Source organism: Phacochoerus africanus, chromosome 9 (genome assembly GCF_016906955.1).
Source record: "Phacochoerus africanus isolate WHEZ1 chromosome 9, ROS_Pafr_v1, whole genome shotgun sequence".
Taxonomy (NCBI): domain Eukaryota; kingdom Metazoa; phylum Chordata; class Mammalia; order Artiodactyla; family Suidae; genus Phacochoerus; species Phacochoerus africanus.
In genome coordinates, this window is record NC_062552.1 from 102,309,548 (window position 1) to 102,322,783 (window position 13,236).

General features: G+C 47.6%; 1 long non-coding RNA gene across 1 annotated transcript in view; it reads right to left on the reverse strand.

Annotated features, from left to right (window-relative positions):
- The window catches only part of LOC125135875 (uncharacterized), a 170,012-nt gene that overhangs the window by 36,904 nt on the left and 119,872 nt on the right, over nucleotides 1–13,236 (reverse strand). The gene's annotated exons all lie outside the window — the stretch shown is intronic.

Here is a 13,236-nt window from a genome sequence, read left to right on the forward strand (position 1 = left end):
CACAACTGCTGGACACGATTTAGACTAGAAGATCTTAAATGGGGAAGACTTTGCCCCCAAGAGTATACTTGACAACATCTGGAGACATCTTTTCTTGTCACACTGGAGGCACTACTGGCATCTAGTGGATGGAGGCCAGGGATGCTACTCGACAGGGTACTGTGCACAGAACCCACAACAAAGAGTCATCTGACCCCAAATGTCAACAGCACTGAGATGGAGAAACTCTGATCTACACATATTCTGGGCATTATCAAGGATAAAATCTTAGGGCTCCAGGGAACAGAGTCTGGGGGTGTCAGCTCACATCGCCAAACTCTTCTCACCACTAGATGCCACCTCAACCTCACTCAGCCTTACTTTAACCCCAACACATCTGTCTGGGGCAAACGTCCCACACTCTACGTGAATGGTTCCTATTTGGACCCAACCTGGAAGTTGGAGGAGAGAGGGCTCCAGTCCTGAAGCCTCTGCAGCCAGGCTGATCTGGTTTCCTCTGACATGTAAACTTTTGGTTTGAGGAAGCAAGATGGCACCTGAGGCTTCATGTCTAGAAGAAGTGGGGAGGCCTTCTGGCAGACCACTTGCTCCCTGTTTAAGGGTGCTAAGAATGAAGGTGCTTCCACAGCCCCCTCTTCCTCCTGACCTCAAGTGGCCCTCCCCACGACTGCCCCTGTATGTTCAGCTCCATCTGTGCGTTTCTCTTATCATCTCTTTCCCTGGCTTGGGATGGGCAGGGGAACCTGGGGCTTAGCCATTCAAAGTCTCATGCCCTGATAATCTGAAGTCAAGCCTTCTTCTCTGAAGGAGGAAGGGATAGGAGTCTTTAGAGACCTTTATCAAACTTACTTTTTCCTGGAAGTTGGTCTCACTTCTACAGACATCCCCCCATTCCTCAGCCCAAACGCCCAGCTCATCTGTGCAGAGATTCCATTGGCAGCTGTCACAAGCCAAAGCCAGGGCACTGGGGCTCTCACTGATCTACTGAGGGGACTCTCCCCATTTCCCTGTGGAGCAGAGGGACCACCAGGGCCTCCCATCACCTCCTCCCACAGACACACACAACAAGCCCCTGTAGTCAAGCTTGGCACAAGGCTAGGACAGGGGCTGGTATAAAGGAGAGAAGACTCCAGAGCAGCCTATGGGCCACATGGACTGCACTTGTCCCCATTCTCAAAGCCCCTCATTAAATTCATGTTCCAGATAAAGCCCCAATGCTATGTTCAATGCCCAGCCCATTGCTTCCAAAGAAAGTCCAGCAACCACAAAATAAGTGACTGTAGTTTTACCCTTAGCATACCCTCAACACACCAATGGGGTGTTAAACGTATCGGTGCACAGCAAAACTTCATCAGAAACCTCTTCCTTCATCTTTCTCTCCCAGGCAGCAGCTGCTCCCAGAAATCTCCCTTGTGCTTCTCCACACTGTCCCAGCTCCACCTAACTCAGCCTCTGGGTGCCTCTTCTTAGCCCTCCCCTCCCTGATTCAGCTCTTTCTTACCTAGATCAGCTCAGCCTCTCCAGCTTCTTTCCACTTTCTGTACAAGCTAAAGAGGCACTAGAAGCTGATCCAGGAAGCAAAATCTTTTCTTAAGTGGAGGCATGGGGTAGAGGGAAGTGGAGGAAGACTGAAAACCTCACCACCTATTTTATTTTATTCTATTGTATAATTTATTTCATTTTAAACTTGCAGCATACATAAGTTCCCAGGCTAGGGGTCAAATCAGAGCGGCAGCTGCCAACCAACACCACAGCCCCAGCAACACCAGATCCGAGCCGTGTCCACAACCTACACTGAAGCTCATAGCAATGCTGGATCCTTAATACACTGAACTGATCAAGGCCAGGGATTGAACCTGCCTCCTCACAGACACTCTGTCGGATTCTTAATCCACTGAGCCACAAAGGGAGCTCCCACATATTTTATTTTGCCTCCAATGCAAATTGACCTCGCCCCCAAATACTAGATGCTGCCTGGAATCCCAGAGAGCTGCCCCTTACCGGCCCATGACTTTGCCGTGCACACTGTGGTTCCACAGAAGCAGGCTGTGCCCTTCCAGGGACCCACCTTGAGGCTCAAAGTGTGGGGGTTGTTTTAGGGAAATATTTTCTAATCCAGGATGTGCTGTCTCTTCTCAGTTAGCCCTCCTTTTTCCTGACTGACTCTAGCTTCTTGGGCCCACTCTCTTTTCTCATTCATTTATCACCTGGCTCAGGGCTAGATTCGGGGGGATAGCAGTGGCTTCTGGTGCAACAGAGAAGATAGACATCACGCTAGCAGTTTATGTGAGCCTCTTATCCAGGAGACTTTCAGCAACAAATGGGCATGTGTAACAGGGAATCAACCTGCTGTTTGGGGAGCAGGGTTTGTGCAAGTAACCGCCCTGTGGAAGCAGGTGGAGGCTGAGATCTGTAGGAAAGGAGGAAACCAGGCAAGTTTAGGGGAGAGCATCTCTGGAAGAGAAAGAGCCTTGAGGAAGAGAGAAAGAAACACACACACACACATACACACAGCCTTGCTCCAGAAACTGGAAGAAGATCATTTGATTAGTTGGTTGGTGGCAAAGGGGCAGAGAAGAGAAGACGGGAGATCAGAGGGTCCAGGCTACACAGGGCATGGTCAGCCTTGTGGAGGACACTGCTCTCTATCCCAGAAAAAAAGGGACACCTTGGCAGTGTGTGTGTGTCTGTGTGTGTGTGTGTGTGTGCGTGCACGCGCACTTGCATTTTGGCTGCACCCACAGCCTGTGAAAATTCCCAGGCCAAGGATCAAACCCCCACCACAGCAGCAACCCCAAGCAGGTAGAGTGAAAACACCAGATTCGGAGTTCCCATCGTGGTGCAGCGGAAACAACTCCGACTAGGAACCATGACGTTTCGGGTTCGATCCCTGGCCTTGCTCAGTGGGTTAAGGATCTGGTGTTGCTGTGGCTGTGGTGTAGGCTGGCAGCTGTAGCTCCAGCAACCCCTGGTGGGAACCTCCATGAGCTGAGAGTGCAGCCCCAAAAAGCAAGCAAACAAACAAACAACAACAACAACAACAAATGCCAGATCCTTAATGCCCTAAGAGAACTCCCCTGGCAGAGTTTTAAGCAGGGGAGGGACATGGTCAGATCTGCCTCCCCCTCCTAGAGATAGCAGACTAAGCTTTCTGTCCTCCATGGACTCGCCATGGGGGTTAAGCACAAGCTTTGAATTCAGACTGGCCTAGGCTCAGAAGGCCCTGCTCCGCCCACACTAGCGTGTGGCCATGGCCAGGCACCTCCCTTTCCATTTGCACAATAGAACCTACCATGCTTTATAAAGATGCTAACACATTACATGTTCGTGGGACCCTATCCACATGCCAGGTGCCGTGCACATAGTATTCCATTCATTCATCATGATGGGTGTCTGACATAGATGCTGCTCTCTTCAGCATGTATGGTTCTTTCTTCATTTTATGGGTGACTAAAACTCAGAAAGGTTAACCAACTTGCAGAAAGTCAGAGCTCAGATTTGAATCCAGATCTGTAGGAGTTCAATGAAAATCTCTTCTTGTAACCACCATGCCATATTTGATCAGACTAATTCTTTAAGGGCCAGGGACACAGCAGGTCCTCAACAACGGTCCATTCCTTTCCCCATTCTCCCTCCACAGCAGGGAGCCACATGGCCTCATGGGAGCCACCCCAAAACAGATGTCTGCTCCCACCCCAGCTTGCTGCACATTCAGGTCAGGCCACTAATATTTCTGACTAGACGGGTGGACTTCTTTCGTGCCATGCAGCTCACGTGGACAATCACAGTAGGGCCTCTGGAGGGGGTCTTGTTGTGTCTAGAGGCCCTACTGGTGGTTAAGTGACTTTTCCCGAAGTCATGCCCCTTGTTTTTAACTGAGCTGGGGTGACGCCACTGGCCTTCAGACCACATTACTGGGGACAAAATTCCAGGAACTCCATACTTTATTCCTTCTCATTTGTCTTTGAAAAAATTCAGCCTAGCCTCATGGGCCAAAATCATGGTAATACTCTTATCATCATCCTAAAAGCCCCTGGATGGAAGCCTTAGACTCAGTTGTATGCTATCAGAAGTCAGAGCTCTGTGTCCCCAAAGAAAACATGGAGGATCCTGGGGTACCCTGGGAGGTGGAGGTGGACAGAGATGCCTTGGGGCAGGTATTTTGTGTCCCCCTAACCATGTCCCATAGGTTCTGCCTAAGGTCACATTCCTAGTCACTCCTGCAGAGTGGACACAAGGAGGGGATACCAGTGTCTGGCAGAGAGGAGGGGGCTAAGTGACCCCTGCTGGGTCCTACATCCTCTTCATGCAACCCCCTGCTCCACACTAGGGTCACTATCCCGGTGGGGGTGGGGGGATGGAGAGTGAACCGGAGACCAGTAGAGGAGGAGGGACCTGGGAGAGATGTGAAAATTCCCTGCCAAAAGAGGGAGAGAGAGAGAATTTGACTTGGAGGAAACGTTCCTGGAAGGAGACAAAGCTCCCTCAGCTTCCTCTGGAAATTGCTTTGTTTAAAATGCAAAGTGCAGATGTGTTTAGATGACATCTCAGCATCCATCACCCTATGCAAATACCGACCCTGGGGAAGAGGAGCCCCTGTAAGTCACTCAGATTCCCTAATCGAGTGTGTGTGTGGTGATGGCAGGGCGAGGGAACAGCACAGGGGTGGGTGACAGCTCACCACCCAGGAGAGGGGCTTGATAAGGGGAGGTGAGGAGGGAGCCCAACTCTGGGGGAGGGGCGGTCAGTGGCTCCACATCTGTGCCCAGCGGTAGGGATGAGCTTAGCCACCTGCACACTGCCCTGCCCCCCTCAGGCTAGCTGCTCTTGGATGGGAGTGCGGGGTGTGAGATGCTGCTGCAGGCGATTGAAGGACAGAGCTCTAAACAAGGAGCTGCCAGGCTCAGGGACAATGAATTAAATCCTTCTGGGGGAGCAGGGAGGATGCCCTTTGCCTGCACACTCTGCCCCAGGAAAACTGGGGAAATTAAATGCCTGGTTGGAGGGGGGATACTGCTCTTAAACTCAAGTCCACCCTCTGTATTGCAACCAATCACCATACCACATCTTCCATGTAGTGCTCCAGATTGGGCTTATATAACCTCAGTGACAAAAAATTTATCCTGCTAGGATTACCAGATAAAATCCAAGATGCTCAGTTAAATTCAAATTTCAGATAAATAAGGGATAAAGGATAAGTTTTTAGTATAAGCATGTCTCAAATATTGCATGAGATTTCGGCTGTTTATCTGAAATTCAAATTTAACTGGATGTCCTGTTGTTTTGGGTTTGTTTTTTTTTTTTTTTTTGCTTTTTTTAGGGCCACGCCCGTGGCATATGGAGGTTCTCAGGCTAGGGGTCCAATCAGAGCTACAGATGCTGGCCTATGCCAGAGCCACAGCAACTCAGAATCCAAGTCACGTCTGCAACCTACACCCAGCTCATGGCAATGCTGAATCCTTAAACCACTGAGTGAGGCCAGGGATAGAACCTGCAACTTCATGGTTCCTAGTCAGATTTGTTAACCACTGAGCCATGATGGGAACTCCTGGATGTCCTGTTTTTTTTTTATGTGCTAAATCTGGCAACCCTACACACTGGACAATCCATTGCATTTTTTTTTTTTTTTGGTCTTTTTGTCTTTTCTAGGGCCACTCTTGCGGCATATGGAGGTTCCCAGGCTAGGGGTCCAATTGGAGCTGTAGCCACCAGCCTACACCAGAGCCACAGCTACGTGGGATCCGAGCCGTGTCTGCAACCTACACCACAGCTCACAGCAACGCCGGATCCTCAACCCACTGAGCAAGGCCAGGGACCGAACCCACAACCCCATGGTTCCTAGTCGGATTCGTTAACCACTGCACCGTGACAGGAACTCCTCCATTGCCTTTTTGTACACATCTAATTACTAAGTCATAGGTTGAGCCCACCTCTGTCTTTTCATTTCCACCCATCCCATGCCCATCCAGGTTCTGCCTTCAGGGCCGCATGCAACAACTTTGCTCCCTTCCCTTTATCTTTTACAGGTTGCCCCACCTCCCACCCCCAATGAACCTCCTTCATCTTAGCCTCTGCCTACAGTCCTCACCCCCGGGAGAGCTTGGCTGTGAGCTCTATTCCAAACACACATTCTTCAATATTCATTCCTCTACTCAGCAAGTATTTGTTGAGTTCCTGCTGTGTGTGTGACACATGTGTAGACATTGAAGATACACTAGTAAATAAGACAGGTGTGGTCCCTGCTTCGCTGGGCATCCATATTAGTTGGGTTAGATTTTTTAAAAAAGCAGCAGCAGCAGCTAATAAAGTGATTATAGACGTGAGAAAGGAACAAAGGAACTGAGGAAAGTTACTTGAGGTGAGATTATGGGGGAGGGTCATTCTGAAGGGATGACATGTAAGGCAAATTCAGAAAGGTGAGAATATATTAACCATGCAGAGCGAGTGGCAGTATGTTCTAAAGAGGGAAAACAGCATGTGCAAAGGCTCTGGGGTGAGACTGAATCTCAGCAGGGGGTTTAATGTTAGATAGCTCTTCCACTGATAAGAATTTTTATTCAATGTTTGAATTTTTATTCAGTGTTTCAATTTTTATTCAGTGTTTCAATTTTTATTTTCATTTTATCCTCAGTGGATATTCCAACCTCCAGCATTCTTAAAGTCCCAAGCCTATCTCATCCTTCAGCAGGTGCCCTCACCTCCTGATTCACTAAGAAGATGGTGCCAACCCAGCTTCCTTGTATCACTAAGTTTCCTACCTCGGTCACACACCAATTCCTTCTTTTCCTTTGTTCTTGAAATAAAACAAGTTCCGACTTTCCTTGAGAGCAGGCCCTTCCCCCTGCCTCAAGCCCACCTCACCAGCCCCTTTGGGGACTTTGCTTCATCAATAATGTCCCCTCCCTTGTACCTTCAACCTTACCCATTCCACTGGCTCCTCCTCTTTCACCTTCAGACTGGCTCACACTTGCTAGCTGCTCTTCCAGCTGTGACTTTCTCCTCTTTGTGTTCTCAGCCATTTTGTTCTGAAAATATTGATGTCTTCATCATTTCCCTCCTCATTCTCTCTCCACCCATGCCTGCTGTCTTCTGCCATCTTCCACCCAAGAAGATGCTCCCTTTCCCAGACTTTCCATGCATGTGGTTCTTCTCCCTCACTCTGCCCATGCCTGCTTCTGCTGCCTGGGACTTCATAGTTATTCCCTTGCTTGAATGCAAGGTCCTTGAACTCAGGGATTGTCTTACTTATGTTTTACTACCCAAAGCCCCAAGCACATTCCTTTGCCCAGAGGAATCACTCAGTACTTATTTATGAGTTGAATTCCATTGGGGTGTCTCTTAGGCTTCCGGGAACCAATGTGAGAGAGTGCCCTTTGGGGTAAATGCGAGGGGGCTCCCCTCAGTGGCAGAATGAGGAGGATGGATTCGGGATGGGGGTGGGGAGATAGTGAGAAGGAAGGGGGAACAGGTGGAGGGTGCCAGCTTTTACAAGAGGATGATAAATGATAACAGCTCTGGGAACAAAACCAAACATCTTTCATGCTGTCAGAGCAATGAAGCCAGTGTGTTTCAAGACGCGGGCACCGGCAGTGCCTTGCTTTCGGAAGAGACACAGTCCCCTTCTGTTCAAAGTCAACAGCCCAATTCATCTTCCTTGGGGTGTCTCCTGAAACCAGGGGGAAATGGGTAGCCTGGGGCTGGTGAGAGAGAGGGAAGTCCATCTGAACCAGCTGTCCCCTTCCAGGGAAGTAGTGGTCTCATGTGACCCTACTGGTCCCTTCCATGCCTGGGGTCAACAAGATGGCTCTGGGGCTTCCATGCATGTTGGGGTGCATTTGTCCCACCCTCTATTATATAACACTAAATTTTTTTTTTGTCTTTTTGCTATTTCTTTGGGCCACTCCCGTGGCATATGGAGGTGCCCAGGCTAGGGGTCAAATCGGAGCTGTAGCCCCTGGCCTATGCCAGAGCCACAGCAACACGGGATCTAAGCCGAGTCTGCAACCGACACCACAGCTCACGGCAACGCCGGATCGTTAACCCACTGAGCAAGGGCAGGGACCGAACCTGCAGCCTCATGGTTCCTAGTTGGATTCGTTAACCACTGCGCCACAACGGGAACTCTGAACACTAAAATATTAAAGATGCTCCAAGAAGAAGCAAATTGAAACACAGCTGCCGGTGGTGATGAGAAGATTCCAAAGGCTTAATTGTATTTTCCTGTATTTTCTTCCTTTGTCCACAGTAGAGTATGAAGTGGAAGAAGCCCTGCTCTAAGAGTCAGGGAACCTGGCTGGATTTGAGGCCTGGTTTTGCCATGAAAAAGTTATTTAACCTCTCCAGGTCTTGATTTCCTAAGCCCCAATTTGTTGCATTGAGCAAATAAATTCTACGTTACTTTTTGATTTTCTTATTCTGTTATTCCTTATGCAACTCAGCAGTGGGCATCTGTGGGTTTTTCAATACTTTTTTCTATGACAACAGAACCCCACCTCACCATTCTCTTTGCACATGATCCTGGGGAGGCTGTCAACCATACTACCCTTCCCAACAAGGGCTGGGGCCAGGATTGGGGCAGAGTCACATGATGGTAGCCCTCCAAGGGACCTGCTGTGGGTCCAGCTACCCAGCTGTCCAGGTTCCTGCCCTTCCTGAGGTCAGACTGTCCATCTCCTCAGTTCTGCAAACTCTCCAGGGTTGCTCTAATAAAATCACCTTTTCTCCATAGTCAATGTCTGGTGCTTACAATCAGTGACCTCAATGATAAATTGTTAGAATCCCGAATCCAGGGTCAGAAAGTGACTGTAGGTGACACAGATCAAATTATCAATAAAGCTGCCTCTCAGCTGGGGAGACTTTTAAGAGAGAAACAGGGAATGATCTTGCTAAGCTTTGCTGCCTGCTCCTGGGAGCAGCAACAGGAGAGCCCTTGGAAAATTCTGAGAAAACTTTGAGGCTCCCCTGAGAGCATGTCATCCATGCCATTGATTCCTGGCAGTTCATACCAAGGGAATTGCCAATGATTCCTGGCAGTTCATACCAAGGGAATTTCTCTGTGTCTGAGCCCAGACATGAGTGTACCTATGACCTGAAGGATGCCTCCAAGCTCAGCAGGTGGGGCCAGGTAAGTGGGCAGTTCACATAACCTCAGCAGCTGCCCTTGACCTAACACTATCCAACAGCATTTAACAAGTCAGGAAGGAAGGAGCCATGGAGTCCCCTCCATGGACTTACAGAGCTGGCTTTGTCACAAGAAGCCCTTACCAAGTATGTTATTGAATGTATGAAACCTTGAGTAGCTGGAAAGAAAAGAACTTGAGCCAGAGTGGAGGTCAGGGGCTTCATTTTTGCTAAAAGGATCTGAGTGTAAAAATGATGAAGGGAGGTCACCTGGTCACCAGAGAGTAGATCTTAAAAGGAACACAATTTTGAATTAATCTAGTCCCTTCCTTGTAGGACAGTGGTTCTCAAAGTGTGATTATGGAACATTTTCTAGTGGCAGGTGGACATTTAAATTTTATTTTTTAAAGTTCTATTGAAGTATAGTTGATTTACAATGTTGTATTAATTTCTGTTGTACAACAAAGTGATTCAGTTATACACATATCCATTCTTTTCAGTAAAAAATTTATTTTTAATGTTCTTTTTTATTCCTTTTTCGGCCACACCTGCAGCATATGGAAGTACCTGGGCCAGGGATCAAATCAAAGCCGCAGTTGCAACCTATGCCACAGATCTTAAATCCACTGCATGGGCCAGGGATTGAACTGCAGCAACCCAAGCTGGTACAGTTGGATCCACTGCACCACAGCAGGAACTCCTAAGTTTTGTTTTGTTTATTTTATTTTAATGTGTATTAGCAAAAATATTACTAACATATCCAAATGTGATCTACAGATATTTTGCTTAGGAAGAGGCTAAACTGGGTACATAAGGCTAAAAAATTGAGTTGATTTGAATAAAGATATTAAGTACAGTACAATAGAAGTGGGATATGGATTTGGTGACCTTTGGAAAGGTAGAGCTGGAATAAATGAAATTGGGCAGCATTTGCACAAGAGAAGCTCTGCGCCTCCTCTCTCCCTCTTCCTGCCCCACCCCCTGCTCCCCCTCCAGCCAATACAGTCTTTCCTCTGCATGGCTGGGTGAGGAATCTATCTTAAGTCTATGAGTTCCTCCAGGCTCGGCTAGGCTTTGTGCATGTTGAATCCTCTGTGTCTAGTGCACAGCCAGCAAATATGAAGTACTGACAGGTTGACTGATAGTTTTATGTCCTGCCTTGTTCTAGAAAATAATTAAAGCAGACAACACAGGTAGCCTTACACAGAAACAAAGCATGACAGAAATTCTAGCCCTTCTTTCACAACACACTTACCCTGTCCAACTGGTCAACCAATCCCAAACGCTCAATAGACAGCTTACCCACCTCTGTCTACTGTCATCCCTCCCCATTTCATTTCATTTCTCAACTGAAATACTGTTGGCTGCTATCTCCTAACTGCTGTTCCTGTCTCCATTCTTGTGCCTTCTGAGAAACCAACCCAACAGTCAATGGGTTGTTTCCAAAATGCAGCTTCAGCGCCTGATGGCTTTCTGCTGGTCATGGATGAAGTCACGGATGAATGATAGACAAGGCCTTTTGTGACCTGTCTTCCGCCTACCCCTCTCCAACATCATCTCTTACCAATTGCATTCCCCAGCCTACTCACTAGTCATGTTTTATTTTTTCCTGAAAGCATTTTGTGTTTGGGCCTTTGCACATGCCACTCCCTCTGCTTGAAATGTCCTTCCCTTTCTTCTTCTGCCTCACTCCTTCTGATCCTCAGGATCCACTGAAGCTTCACTTCCTTCAAGAAGCCAGCCCAGACTTCTCAGTCTGGGGTTCGTGTTTCCACAGCACCTTCATTTACTTATCACAGTACTTAACAATAATGAGTCCCAATTGTTTGTTTACTTGTCCTCATAAGTCCTCAAGGTCTTTGAAGGCAAATCCATGGGTTACTCCCCTTTATAATCCTAGAATCCATCCCAATGATAATCTGAGATTAGGCCCTCAGCAACTATTTGACAACTGAGTAGCTAATGGCTATAGGCGAAAAAAATAGGCTTGGAACCATGGAGCCTTTTAAACTCATTAGTGCCATTCATCATGTAGTTCTGACTTTCCTCCTGCTAAGCACACAGTAGGACTGCACTCCCTGGCTCCCTTGTAGTTGGGTGGGGACCATGTGAATATTCTGGTCAGCGAATTATAAGCAGAATTACCGAGTGTCACTTTTAAGCTGACACATTTAATGCCAGAACTCTCTTTCCCTCTGCTTTGAAAACCTGCTATGATCCAGATGGTGGCTTCTCTATCAATCAGAATTCTCAAGTGCCAACAACACTGAGCAGAGACTCCTGCTGACCTGTGATTAACATTTAGGGTAAGTGAGAATAAGCCTTCATCGCAACAAGTTTCTGATTTCTCTTTTTAGCCAGCATAGCCGGTCACAACTAACACACCCATGTGGCCCATAGGGCTCCAAGGACTTAATCTAGACTATATTCTATCCTCCTATCCTCATTCTGGTCCTGTCCACTGCCCATGCTGACCCCAGTCTAACCAACTCCCTCTCACTCAGATGAAGAAGAAAGGAAGGGAGGGAGGAAAGTGGAAAGCCATCACACCATTAACCAGGAACCCAGCTGAATGGCCACGTGGAAGACACGACCTCAAGAATTGTGAAGTCCACTGTTAAGTGCACCACCATGAATTCAGACTAGACCACCCTCAGACAGCAAAGGGAGGGCTGGACAGTGTTCCTCTCATTCAGTTATTTAGGGCTCCTTAAAACTCAAAGGGCATTTGCCCTCTAAATCTGACTCTTGGCTCATTCCCAACTCATATTTACCCTGAGATAACTTTTATAGGTAGGTATACATGCCCTGAGGGGGCAAGAGCTCACAATTCACACAATATCACACCCATGCCACCTACCAGCTTGCCTTCCACAGCCAGAGTCCATACCACTCACAACTCACAAAATGGTCCTCTGCTAGTCCTCACCCCTCATCTGCCAAGGGCTGTCTGTTCTTTAACATACTGAGTCAGCATGTTTTCCAAGATATGAAGCCCGTCAATCATGCACATCAGGAGTCAAGGCTGGGCACCAACCAGGCCAGGTTGCATCTCGTTCTAGCCTCTGAGTCCTGGGGGCTCATGCTTTCCTGGCAAAGGGGTACATACACCATATAAAACTATATGTGTTCTAGGCCTTCTTTCATACCCATTATTCTTCATTAAGCCTAATTAGAATGCCAATGAATAATCATATTATTTTAATATGCCATGTAATGATTAAGAATAATGGTGCTTTCCACTTTTCTTCCCATCTCACCACCACAGAAAAGCTACCTGTGGAGTTCCATTGTGGCTCAGTGGGTTGCAAACCCAACTAGTATCCATAAGGATGCAGGTTTCCATCCCTGGCCTCACTCAGTGGGTTAAGGATCTGGCATTACCGTGAGTTGTGGTGTAGGTAGTAGACACGGCTTAGATCCCATATTGCTATGGCTGTGGTATAGACTGGCAGCTGCAGCTCTGATTCGATCCCTAGCCTGGGAACATTCATATGCTGCAGGTGCAGCCCTAAAAATAAAAAAAAAAATTAAAAAAAAAAAGCCACATGTTTGCTTCTTTATTTTATTTTACTTTATTTTTTCAGTGCCAGTCATAGAACATGGCCTCAAATGTTGCTAAAGGGGATGTGGAGAGGGCAGAGTGGAGAAGAGTAACCTTGATAGGGTGTACACCTTGGGGGTGCTCCCCTGGACACTTGCACACTTAGTTTTCACGGCAACCACACAGGGTAAATGATATTACAATTATTACGAAAGTATTGTCCAAACTAGGGAACACTGGACCTGCATGGACTGCTCTTCCCAGAGCCCTCCCCCAAAGTATCACACACACTCACACACACACACACACACACACACACACACACACACACACACACACACACACACACACAACATCACCATGTGTAGAAAGTTCTTCCTCCTAAGCCCTGATCACTTATTTGCACAGACTTACCCATATTTGCTAGGTGGAAATGTAAACTCTTGCAATCTGGGAGTTTGAAGCTCCATCTTCTCAAACAGATAGTATTCTGTCTTCAAAATGTCCCTCCTAAATCCAGCCCTGAAATAGGATTCTGGAAAGCCCACTGTCAATCTAAGATGCATCTCTTT